Below are 13704 nucleotides of genomic sequence, written 5' to 3'. Positions count from 1 at the left end.
TATCCAAGCCACATCTGCGACTTACACCACAGCTGGATTCTTAACCCACTGAACGAGGCTAGGGATTGAACCCACAACCTCATCAGTCCTAATCGGATTCGTTTCTGCTGAGCCATGGAATTCCAAGAATTTTTTTTTTTTTTTTTTTTTTTTTTTTTGCTTGCTTGTAGTAAGGAATTCCAAGCTAGCAAAGATGTGATAGAGGGGTTTTTTTGGTTTGTGTTTTGTTTTCCCTGTAAAGATTTGTTTTAACAATTCTCATAATCTCCAGATCTCCAGATAGAAATACTAGTTTTTTGGTGGTAAAACTAAATACAAAACTATTGCTCCAACCAGTTAAGTCTGCATCTGGTTTCCTCATTCTTTTAAGATCAAACTGATGAAAGAGAGGGAGAGAGAGCTACTTTGGTTTATGGCTTCCAAAATACCAACGTTCATTCATCTTGCCAAACTGGGTAGTATTTACCTTGTTTCTACTCTTCCTTCCTCTTCCCTTTCTTTTCCTTTTTGGGGGACCCCTAGTAGATAGTGTAACTGGTGTGTTGAATGATTAGGGGTGATAAATCCTGTTTTAGGACAGAGAAGTCACCCTAGTAACACTTGTGACTGCAGATGTGTGTTACTTGGTTAGAACAGCAAATAACACACATCTGTTTATTGCAGGGTGTACATGTTGGGTGGGGGGTTTACATTTTTTTGAATTATGCCAACAATTTAAATTCAGGAGATTTTTCTTTTAAAAATCCAGACTACAGCTTCTCCTGAAAGATTTTCCAGAGTAAAAAAAAAAAAAGAGTTTTAGGTATGTGTTAGGTTCTCCACAAGCCTTCCAAATAAATATTACCATCCTGCCCCAGGAGACCTTTGAGTTCACAGCCCTGGATTTAGGGCCATTCCTCGTTAGATGGCTTTCTGTTGATATACAGACCACTGAGGGCTGGTGCCGAGCTTCCTATCAATAGGCCTATTAAAATACTCCTCTGAAGCCCTATTAGCTCCATCTCACTAACCTACTCTGCTTTTTGCAACCATACTACCAATTTTGATGCTTTCCCTTTGCATTTTTCTCTTCATAGTAGACTAGCATAGTCTTCATAGTAGGAGACAAATGCTCATGGTTCAGAGATGATGCACCTTCAGACACTGCCACCTCCCTCTCCCCATAGTGGCACTCACACTGAGGCATCTGGGTCAGATGTTCAGAGGTTATACTGTGGCTACTCAGAAGGAAGGTACAAAAGCTCCCACCTACCCAGCCTCAGATGCCCCACAACAACCTTCAAAGTAGACAAACACCCTTTCCTCTGACTGATGAGGCCCTGAACTGAGGCTCATATCTTGGAAAATGAAACAGTGTAGACTTCAGTCCTCATTCATTCTCCACTGAACAACTACTCCGAGGCCCTGGTACCAACTAACCTTGTTTGTGATGGCTCTTCCATAGCATCTTTTGGGTCAGATTCTTTTCCTCACTGTCCGTGCCAATCCTAGTACTGCACCAGCATCCTATTTCTCTAGGTGGACCAAACGTCATTGTCCTTCCTCTACCTGAATGCAGTTCTTTCAATCCTTCACTTTTTCTTGTTAATCATGTCTCCTGGATTTTCTGACTACTTCAGCTCATTTTGGCCTTTAACTTCTGAATTCCTGTGGCATTCATGCTTAGAATTGTGGATCAACTCAGAATTTATTAGTCTCATATGCTTATTTTGTCTTCTCTATCAATTTGATATCTCCTCAAGGTGATTCCTCTAAATCACTCTCCTTCTGAGGAGTACAGCTAATAAATATCTCATACTGAAGGGAGTGGATTTTCAAATAAATATACAGATCAGGCACCTCAGAGTCTCTGGGGCCTTCTGCTTTGGACATCATGAATTAATAGGGATTAAGGTTGCCAGATAAAATCTGAGAAGCTCCATTGTATTTGAATGTCTGATACAATTATACTGTAAGTATGGGTTATAATAAAAAAAATTTATTTGTTGGCACTCACGCTGTAGCATAATGGGATCGACAATGTCTCTGGAGCAATGGGACTCAGGTTCAGTCCCTGGTTCAGTCCCTGGCCTGGCACAATGGGTTAAAGATCCTGTTGCAACTGCAGCTCAGATCTGATTCCTGCCCTAATCCATATGCCATGGGGAGCACCCCCACAAAAAAGTATTTGTTGGTGGTCTGATATTCAGATTTAACTGAGAGTCTTACCGTGTTGTGTTTTTGCTAAATCTGGCAAATCTTCAGGGGTCCATTTACCCTTCTTGCCTTAAAAGACTTTGGAAAAAAACCCTGAAAAATATGAACCAGTAGTTTTCAGGCATTGGTGAACAGGCAGTGCAAGAGAACGATGCCTGAGAAAAGTGAAGAAATGAGGCAATTTTTATGATTGTCCTAGTTTATTTTTTCGAGAAAATTTCCAGGTTGCAGCACAGTAAGAGGGAACAAACAGCACCTGGCAGTCTCCCTGAGATGAGGAGACAGAGTTGAGAGTTTGGGGAGCCCAAGGTGTCTAGAAGCCACAGGGCAGAGCACCAGAAAGGAGACGGCAGAAGGACCCCCTTGATTCTGAGGCTGAGTACTGATCAGTACCTGTGTGTGCAGGATCTTCCCAAAGTTGGAGTGAAAACCACTAAAAAGGAGAGGGCGGGACAATTTCTGGAGTTCACGTAGGGCTAGACATAGTTCGTATGCCCAACAGCCAGAGTGGAGAAACCTCACAATACACGATAAAGACAGAAATTAGCAAAATGGATAAAAGAGCATGAGTCAGTCATAGGCTATCTCCAAGAAATCAATCTCAAATATAAATAAATATGTTAAAAGTAAAATACTAGGGAAATGATAACACTATCCTAACACGAATCAAAGAAAGCTGAAGTGGCCATGTAAACATAAGACAAAGTAGACTTCAGAGCAAAAAAAAAAATCACAGATAAAGAGGGATTTCATAATAATAAAGGAGGAAGTCAACAAGAGGACAAAATAATCCTAAATGTTTATGCACTTGATAGTAGTGCTTCTAAGTACCTGAAACAAAAAAAGGCGGAACTCGAAGGAGAAATAGACAAATCCAGAATTACAGCTGAAGATTTCAATACTCCTCTGATAATAATAGATTGAATAACAGAAATATGTTAGACTTGAATAATACTATCAACCAACTTGATCTAATTGATACTGATAGAACACGGTACTCAACAGCAACAGAGAACACATTTTTTGAAGTGTATCCTAAATATTGACCAAGATATATCATATTCTGGGCTATAAAATAAGATTCAATAAATTTAAAATAATTCAAATAATAAAAGGTATATTCTCTAACCACAATGGAATTAAATTAAAAATGCAAAAGAAAGATATCTGGAAAATCTCCATATATTTGGAAATTAAATGACAACTTCCAAAAATAAAAAAGCTATGTCAAAGAAAGAATCATAAGGTAAATTAGAAAGTATTTTAAATAGAATGAGGAGTTCCCGTCGTGGCGCAGTGGTTAACGAATCCGACTAGGAACCATGAGGTTGCGGGTTCGGTCCCTGCCCTTGCTCAGTGGGTTAAGGATCCGGCGTTGCCGTGAGCTGTGGTGTAGGTTGCAGATGCGGCTCGGATCCCGCGTTGCTGTGGCTCTGGCATAGGCCGGTGGCTCCAGCTCCGATTCGACCCCTAGCCTGGGAACCTCCATATGCCGCGAGAGTGGCCCAAAGAAATAGCAAAAAAATAAAATAAAATAAAATAAAATAAATAAATAGAATGAATGAAAATGAAAATACAATATATCAAAATTTGTGGGCTACAGCTAAAGCCATGGTAAAGGGAAAAATATACACGCTTATACTAGAAAAGAAGAAAGGTCTAATCAATGTACACATCTACCTTAAGACACATAAAAAAAAAAAGCAAATTGAAACCAAAGTAGAATAAAGGAAATAATAAAAGCAAGAGCAGAGATCAACAAAATAGTAGGAAAACATTAAAGGAAATTAAAGAAACCAAAAGTCTTTTCTTTGAGATGATCAACAAAATTGATAAATTTCTAGTCAGATTGTCTGGGAAAAAAAGAGAGAAGACATAAATTACTGATATCAGGATGGAGAAAAATAACATTACTACACATTCTACAGATATTAAATAGAGTAAAAAGGGAACATGAAGAACTTTTGTGTCTATAAATATAACAATTTAAATAAAATTGATAATTTAAAAAATTTGAAGTATAATCAGTTTATAATGTGTTAGTTTCAGGTGTACAGCAAAATGATTCAGTTATATACATATGTATATATATATGTTCTTTTTTCAGTTATTTTTCATTATAGTTTAGTACAAGATATTGAATATAGTTCCCTGTGCTATACAGTAAACCTTGTTGTTTATCTATTTTATATATGGTAATATGCATCTATTAATCCCATGTTCTCAATTTATCACTCCTCCCACTTCCCTATAAGTTTGCTTTCTCTGTCTGAGTCTGTTTCTATTTTGTAAATAAGATATATATATATCTCACATCTTCTTTATCCATTCATCTGCCAGTTAACCTTAGGTTGCTTCCATGTCTTGGCTATTATAAATAGTGCAGCTAGGAACATTGGAGTGCATACGTCTCTTGAATTAGAGCTTTCACCTTTTCTGGATATATTGCCCAGGAGTGGGATTGCTGGATGATATGATAACTCTATTTTTAGTTTTTCGAGGAATCTCCATGGTGTTTTCCATAGCAGCAGCACCAATTTACATTCCCACCCTTTTGCCATACCATCTTTAGCATTTATTATTTGTAGACTTTTTGATAAATGGCCATTCTGGCCAGTGTGAGATGGTACCTCATTGTAGTTCTTATTTACATTTCTCTAATAATTAGCAATGTTCAGCATCTTCTCATGTACCTGTTGGCTATCTATATGTCTTCTTTGGAGAAACATCTATTTAGATCTTCCACCAATTTTTTGATTGGGTTGTTTGATTTCTTGTTATTGAGTTGCATGAGCTGTTTGTATATCTTGGAAATTTAGCCTTTGTCAGTCACACAATTTGCAAATATTTTCTCCCAATCTGTAGGCTGTCTTTTAGTTTTGCTGTGAAAAACCTTATAAGTTTTATTAGTTCCCATTTGTTTATTTTTACTTTTATTTCTATTGCCTCAGGAGACTGACCTAAGAAAACATTGCTATAATTTATGTCAGAGAATGTTTTGTTTATTATCGTCTTCTAGGAGTTTTATGATGTCATGTCCTCAAGTCTCTAAGCTTTTTGTGTTTATTTTTGTGTATGATGTGAGGTGGTGTTCCAACTTCATGGATTTACATGTGGCTGTACAACTTTCTCAGTACCACTTGCTAAAGAGACTATATTTTCTCATTGTATATTCTTGCCCTCTTTATCAAAGGTTAATTTGCTGTAGGTGTGTAGGTTTACTTCTGGGCTCTCTCTTCTGTTCCATTCATTTGTATGTGTGTTTTTATGCCAATACCATGCTGTTTCAATTGTTATAGTCTTGTAGTGTTGTCTGGAAGGGTTATACTTCTGACTTTGTTCTTTTTTCTCAAGATTGCTTTGGCAACTCTGGGTCTTTTGTGGTTTTATATAAATTTTAGCATTTTTTGTTATAGTTCTATGAGAAATATCATGTATAATTTGATAGGAATCCCCTTAAATTTGTAGATTGTAAAATGGATTAATTTTTGAATGATACAAACTACCAAAGTTCACATAAAAGGAAATAGATAACCAGAATAGATCTATGTCTAATAAAGAAATTTTAATTTATAGTTTAGAAATTTCCTACTAAGAAAGCTCCAGGCAAAGATAACTTCATTGGTGAACTGTTTCAAACATTTAAGGAAGAAATAATGACAATTTTACAAAATCTCTCCCAGAAAACTGAATATGAAGAAACACTTCTCAACCCATTCTGAGACCAGCATTACTCTAAAAACAAAATCAAAGATAGACATTATAAGAAAAGAAACCAGTATCTCTCATGAATATAGATGATGAACTCTCTTTTAAATAATAGCAAATTAAGTCTGGCAATGTGTACACAGGAATATACATTATAGCCAAGTAGGGTTTAATCTGGAATGCAAGAATACTATAACATTTGAAAATCAATTTAATCCAGCATAGTAACAAACTAAACAAGAAAAATCATATGCTTATTGATAGATGGATAAAAACATATTTGACCAGATTTCACACTCATTCATGATAAAAATTCTTCAAAATACTAGAAATAGCGGTGAACTTCCTTCATCTAGTAAAGAGTATGTATGAAAAACTATCTAACATTATGCTTAATGAGAGACAGTGCCTTTCTCCCAAGATCAGGAACAAAGCAAGGTGTCCTCTCTCATCACTCCTATTTGATATCTCACTGGAAGTCCTAGCTAGGGTCATAAGGCAAGAAGAAAAGGAGATAAAAGTCATACAGATAGGGAAAGAAGAAATGAAAGTCTTTATTCACACATATGATTGTGCCTGCAAATAGTCACAAAGAAACTGCAAAATAATTTCTGGGGAACTGATAGGGGAGTTCAGGAGACACTGAATACAATGTAAAGATACAAAAGTTAATCAGTGAGCAACTACAAGTTGAAACATTTAAAAATACCATTTATAATCACACCAAAAAAGAATAATTTGGCATAAATCTAACAAAAATGTATAGGATTTGTATATAAAACACTAATGAAATAAATCAAAGAAGGCTTAAATAAATGGAGAGTTATACCATACTTTTAAACAATACTCCTTTCATTCCTTCAGTACCACAACAAGAAAAACCATACTGGTCATTCATGAAGCCTGGGATGTATGGAGGATATATGCAACAGAGACCAAAAAAACCTTGATACAGATCATTAGATACTGGTCATTAGACCCCACGACTTGAAACTTTCCATTGACTCCCATTTTTGGCAAATTCTGTGTCATGTTTAGTTCTCTCTCTTTTCTCTTCTTCAATTTTCTGTATCTTCCTCTTTCCCTTCCCTCTCTCTTTTTCTCTCCCATCTGCTGCATTCTTACAATTTCTATTTGTCTTTAAAGTGACATCCTTTAGCTGTTTTTTTTCCACTTTCTCCTACTACCCCAAAAAGTTAATCGAAGTCTTTTCCTAAGATAGTTCTCTCCCTAAAATATTTGAGAGAAGGAGAAAGAAAGAAATTGCAAGATAACCTCTTCTTCCCTCTTCAACTTGATGTTCAGACAGAATTGGTGTACATTAAATCATTATATCAATTTATGTAACTATTCATAAATGTTAAAATGCGAGATATTACTATAATTATCAAGTACAGTGACTTTTTGGTGGGAATGAAGGGACTGGACAAGGAAAGGCACCAGAAAGAGGCCCTCTTAGGACAGACTATAATAATGGAGCACTTCATCAGCTCTTCTCTCTGTTCAGTAAAACTTTCTTGAATACCTGCCCTATTCCATCCACTGAGATGAACTTTGAAACACAAAGAAAAATGGCACTTAGCCCTGACCCTCTAGATATTCAGTCCAGAGAGAGAGAGACAGACAGACAGAAATAGAGACAAAGAGAGAGACAGAGAATTGCACATGAAAATATGTAAAATTGAACAGGGTGGTTAAGGGCTATTAAACTGGCCACAAAGAATTTTTGTTTTTTGTTTTTGGAAAATTCTACAATTCAAATATTTTAGCTACCGACAGACCTCATTTTCTAATTTCTGGCTCAGCAGAAACAGTCACTTTATGTACAGTATAAACGAGATGCTGTAGAAGCACATAATTTGCTAAATGTTTTGGAACTCTCTCTATTGGCACATACCATGATGATATGTCAAAGACTTTTAAGTGCATGGCTGATTGTTCATATGCTCCATGGAAATGCTGGAGAATCAGAGTATATGCATCATCTCTAACCAATAGACTATGTAATGAGCCTCTCTATTTTGGAATTTGTGTTTAGGTCTTTAATTTTACTTCTTACATAGCTCTTTAAGCAATTGGTTGCTTTTATTATCAGAGAAAATAAGATTTTTGGTAAAGCTGAATGTTTACAAGTGTTGTATCTGAAGTCAGTCCCATGTTTGAATCCTGAATCTGCCCCTTACCATCTGATTAACATTGACCAGTTCCTCTAGCCTCATTAAGCCTGGTCTCCTCGTATGTCACTTGGAGATAAGAATGATACTTAATCCTGGGGTGTGTTTTGAGGATTAGGTAAAACACTGCATGAGAAGTCCTTAGTACCTTGCCTGGCATGGAGTTAGAGATGAAAATATTCTGTTATGGGAAAGAATGCTGATTTGTAAATTGCAGTGCCTCTGAGGGGTCAGTAGAGGGAGCACTGTCACTGGGAACTGGACCAAGAAAACTAATTTAAGATAGGCAGTGAGCCTTTTGTATAAGACACTGTCCCTGTTTTGATGGAGCTAGAGTGACCTATGCACAGATGAGCTGGTAAGAGCCATACCAGACTGCCTTGTCCCAATAATCCTGCTGCACAGATCATGTGATACTAACTACCTTGGAATTCAGTGTATCTTTCTGTAACATACATATTCCATCTATCTAGCACCCAACTCTAACTCACCTCTGTTCCCTTGAGACCCAGGAGAGGAAGCTTGGACAGAACAAGTAAGGTGCCACCACAAACATGAAAACAAACAAACATCTGTATTCTTTGTACAAGAATTGGGAGAAGGTGGATCTGGCTTATGCCCTGCGGCAGGGAGAGTGCTAGCCCTTCTCTTCCTGTCTCACTGCCTCCAGTATGAGCAGCTCTACTTAGTATCCTGGGAAAAGCAGTCAGAAGAACTGACTGAACCCTCTCTGCCTCTGATTTACAGGTGTGAATCTGCTTCTCACTTTACTGCTCTTCATCTGAAACCCCATCTGTACAACGAGGGGGAAGGGAGGGTGGAGGGTTAATCTAGTGACCTCCAGTTTCTTAAAACCTGGTTATGTTCATTATTCTATTAATAACAGCTATTGAGCATTTTTCCTCATTTCATTGCTGATATTAGATCTTTGAATCTTCCTAGCATTTCCTTGTGGGCTGTAATAGCCCTATTTTTACAGGGAGTTTGGGATGCACAGGTTAGGTAGCTTGCCCAACTACTGCTAGATAGTGACAAAATCAGAACTAGAATCTATTTTTCTGAAAGTCTATAATCTAGTGTTTCTATCTTAAGATGAGTTTTTAAAAAATGAGCATAATGGCTTATAACCAGGGCAACTGGGGGACCATTTACAGGGTAGAGAGGAATTGCCAAAGGCCTCTGAGTGTAAGAAACTTTCTGAGGATTTCACTTTAAAGTGCTTTTGTTTACTTTGCTTTGGGTTTTTTCCTTTGGGGGGTGGAGTTTTGTTTTGTTTTGTTTTGTTTTTTGGGGGGAAGGTGGCTCTGAGGGACTGATGATGCCAAGGCCAGTGTAGAGCTAAGTTATTGGGAACCTAGCTTTTAAGACCTGATTCTAAGAAAGAGAAGCAGAGTGACTGTAGAGATACCCTATCTTAGAAGCCTGGCTTAGTTCATGAAATAAGAAGGGAAACTGAGGTTTAAGCAGATGTTTTAGCCAAGAAGAACTGTTCATTTGGGTAGAGATTCTCTCCTGATATAGACCTCTGGATAACTGACCACAGTGGATAGGACCTAGTGGATGGGTCAGGGGTTCTGCAAGTGTTGTCTAAGGACCCTTGAGGGTGGCCCTCCAGGTCTTTCCAGGGGGCCAGCCAGGGTAAAACTATTTTTTTTTTTTTTTGCCTCTGTGACATATGGAGGTTCCCAGGCTAGGGGTCGAATCCGAGCTAGAGCTGTTGGCCTACACCACAGCCACAGCAACGTAGGATCTGAGCTGCCTCTGTGACCTACACCACAGCTCATGGCAACGCCAGATCCTTAACCCACTTCGCGAGGCCAGGGATCGAACCACAACCTCATGGTTCCTAGTTGGATTCGTTTCCGCTGCGCCACCACGGGAACTCCAACTATTCTTATAATCTTTTGGCTTTTCACTCTCTTGACATTTGCACTGGTGGCACCAAAGCATTGATGGGTAATATTGGTGCCTTAGCATGAACCAAGGCAGAGGTGCCCAATTATCCTAGTAGTCATTGCATTTTTCACTACCACACACATAAAATTTTTAAAATGCCAGTTTAAATTGAGAATTTTCAATGAAGGAGGAAAACATTGTATTAAATCTCAGAACTTGAATACATGTCTCCTTAATATTCTGTATGATGTATGACATGCCCATTTTAATGTATGGTGGTCATCTCGAGGAAAAGCACTTGTGTGATTATTTGAGTTGCCCACCCACTGTCATGGCCATTTTTACTTGAAAGTATGACTGACAAACTATGGCTATACAGACTTTGGTGTTTGGAAGACATTTTCCTGAAAATGAACAAAGTGAACCTATCACTTCAAGGAAAACAATTGGTGATATCTGTTGTCAACAAAATTGGACTTTTCAAGCAAAAATTAGAATTTGTAAAACTTGTATCTGCCATCATGAGTTTAACAGGTTCCGAACACTCAAAACACTTTTCTAATGAAATTAGTGGTGATGTCGACTAATGTGATTTTCTGATACTGTGTGATGAAGTGTGTCAGCATTTGAAAGAGCTGCATAATTCAGTAAACCAATATTTTTCAAATGACCAATATGTGATATTGCAAAATTATATGTGGGCAAGAATTCAATTCAAAACACAAAGTATGTCAATGGATTTTAACATAACGGAATATATAAAGGTTTATTGATAGGATTTCACATTCTACAGTTAACTCTTAAGGAAATACCACTTGTTGAGTTTTGGTGTGGTGTTATCTTCTTTTTACTGAAAAGAAATACTTTTTCCTCTTCCAGTTGCATATTGGTGTGGGTCCAGATTTTCTTCAAAACTTCAATCAAAATAATATTTTGCAATAAATTAGATGAAGAAGCAGATATAAAAATTCTTTTGTCTTCTCTCAAGCCAGGCATTGAGCAGATTTTTAAAAATATAAATCAATCCCATTCTTCTGTTTTTTGAGTCTGCGTTAAAAATGTTTGTTTTTTATTTTTAAAATATTTATTTTATCACTTAGTGGGTTTATGACTATATTTTTATATACTTTTTTTTGCCTTTTTTTCTGGGGGCGCACCCGTGGCATATGGAGGTTCCCAGGCTAGGGGTGAAATTGGAGCTGTAGCTGTTGGCCTACACCACAGTCACGGCAACACAAGATCCAATCTGCGTCTGCGACCTACACCACAGCTCATGGCAACGCCGGATCCTTAACCCACTGAGCAAGGCCAGGGATCGAACCTGAGTCCTCATGGATGCTATCAGGTTCGTTAACCACTGAGCCACTATGGGAACTCTATTTTTATATACTTTTTATTAAAATATGGTAGATATACAGTGTTGTGCCAATTCTGCTGTATAGCAAAATGACCCATTCATACAATATATACATTCCCTTTCTTATATAATCTTCTAACATGATCTATCCCAAGAGACTGGATATAGTTCCCTGTGCTATACAATAGGACCTCATTGTTTATCCATTCTAAATGCAATAGTTTGCATGTATTAACCCTAAACTCTCAGTCCATCCCACTCCCTCCCCTCTTCCCCTTGGCAACCACTAGTTTGTTCTCTATGTATGACTATAATTTTAAATCAAAAGTTTTAATTTTTTCTTAGATTTAATTTTGAGTACAATAAAATTTAAAACTAATACAGAATAGTAATATGCAAAAATTCTTTGGAGTTGTCAACAATTTTTAAGAGGATAAAAGTGTCTTGAGACCACATAGTTTGAAAACTTCTTGGGAGCATCCCAAGGTGAGGTCCTTAAAAGGAAGGGAACAAACTCTTTGCTTCATTTAGCAAGCACTCAACATTTGAATATAAAGATGATAAAGACATGCAGAACAAATGTGACTAACAGTATAAGGCAGGAAGTGAAAGGTGCTAAATGAATGAGCCAGGTCTGTGCTGTCCAATACGTAGCCACTAGCTACATGTAGCTATTAAGCACTTAAAATTTGGAAAGTCTGACTTGAGATGTCCTCAGTGCCAAATACACACCTAGCTCCACAGATTTTGTGTGAAATAAGGAATTCTGTCTCTCATTAATAACTTTTTATACCGGTTATATGCTGAAATGTTACTATTCTGTATGAACTGGGTTATATATAGTAATGAAATTAATTTCACCTGCCTCTTTTTCCTTTTTTAATACAGCTACTAGGAAATTCAAATTTATGTGGCTTGCATTTTATTTCTCTTGGACAGCACTGGTTTGGATGGGAAGTATGATGAGAACTCAGGGCAGGGAAAAATTGGGTTGAGGTCATCCGTGAAATTGTCACAGAGAAGGAGAGGATTTCAATAAGTAGACAAATTGAAGAGAAACTGCAGCTGAAGCGAGGATCAGTACTGAAGCACAAGGGTTCGTCTAGGGAGAAAAAGGACTGGCCAGTATCAGATCACGGGTTTTTGAGAGGAAGGGGATGGGAAGAAAAGTTCGCAAGAGAGGTTAGGACCAAACTATACAGAATTTTGAGTGCCAAGAATTTGGACTTTTTACTTTAGGCAGTGACAACTTCCCCAGAAGAAAGCCAACCTTTGCCTCATAGCTTATGGAATGGCCCAAATGAGGCACTTTGTTCAGCTGGGGACAGAGCAGCATAGGCTCCTGGAAACTGCCCAGTGAGCAAGCATCCAGGACCAGCTTTACCTGACCAATATTAAATTTAAATTTAGATATGTGACTCTGGGGCTGATTGACTTACTTTTTTTTTTTTTTTGTGAGAGAGAGGTAGTAAGTTTAATCACTTGATAATGATGTCTCCTGAAAGAGGAAGAGAATCCTGTGGTGTGAAACAGGGACTTTTACCTTGGTAGATTGCTCTGGGCATGTCCAGAAGCAGATTGAGTCTTTCTACCTAGCTCTTCTAGTCTATCTTCATTTTTGCCCTAATTTTCTTGAATGTTTATAAAACTCTTACTGTGTGACAGGGGGTTAACATCTAGCTTGGAGGAGATGAAAAGAGCACCGAGGGAGTTGAAACTGTCTGACTTTTATCCAGGCTCAGGGGCTGGCTCAGTGAGTAACTCTGGTCACCTCTCTGGGCCTGTCTCTTCAGATATGAGAGAGGAGCTAGAACCAGATGAGGTCAAGGCTCTCTCCAGCTCTAGGATTCTAGAACAGGTCCAGGTCACAAAGGGCCAAGGGCATACTCCAGCAACCAGGTGTAGGGCCACTGAGGAGGGAAAGAGGATGCTGGGCTAGCGAGGGCCGGTGTCCAAGGCCTGCTCAGGAGCTGGCCCAGATCTGAGGGTGAGGTTGTTCTCCTCCCAGTGAGCAAACCCTGCTGGAATTGGAGCACAGTGAGGTCTTCGACTGAATGTTTTCATCCCAGCTACCTTCCCCTTTATTCCCAGGGACTGGCTCACCACGGTGAGAGAAGTCTGAACGGAGGGAGCCAGGAATTTGGCTCCAGGCAAGTAAGTCTGCTGCTGATGCCGCTGCTGCTGCTGGGAGGTTGTGGGGTGTCTCAGGTCTGGGGAAACCGGAAGAAAATGGGTGTGTGTGGTCCCCACCGACCCTTTCCTTCTGACACCCGTGGGTCATGCCCAGTGGCCAGAGTGTTGGTGGGGATGAGGAGAGGGTGCCTCCAAAGGGGCTTCAGCCAGACCGTTTCTGCTCTTTAGCGTTTCTAGAAT

General features: G+C 38.5%; 1 protein-coding gene across 8 annotated transcripts in view; it reads left to right on the top strand.

The window, feature by feature from the left end:
• STAT4 (signal transducer and activator of transcription 4) overlaps nucleotides 1–13704 on the top strand; it is a 133059-nt gene that overhangs the window by 12020 nt on the left and 107335 nt on the right. For 3 of the 8 annotated variants that reach the window (XR_014828843.1, XR_014828845.1, XR_014828844.1), the window contains one exon: nucleotides 13423–13481. The exons of 1 other annotated variant lie outside the window; for it this stretch is intronic. The gene's annotated coding sequence lies outside the window, so the exon portion shown is untranslated. Of the gene's footprint in view, nucleotides 1–13197; nucleotides 13486–13704 lie in introns of those variants that run through there. 4 more of the 8 variants (XM_084998317.1, XM_084998316.1, XM_021074683.2 and 1 more) reach the window with 4 other exon arrangements.

The sequence above is a fragment of the Sus scrofa genome, chromosome 15 (assembly GCF_054392235.1).
Source record: "Sus scrofa isolate SSC_HxYL_T2T_F1_AM1 chromosome 15, Sscrofa_HxYL_maternal_Yorkshire_Landrace_v2.0, whole genome shotgun sequence".
Lineage (NCBI taxonomy): Eukaryota > Metazoa > Chordata > Mammalia > Artiodactyla > Suidae > Sus > Sus scrofa.
The sequence above is the reverse complement of the archived record's forward strand: the minus strand, read 5'-3'. Positions and strand labels throughout refer to the sequence as shown.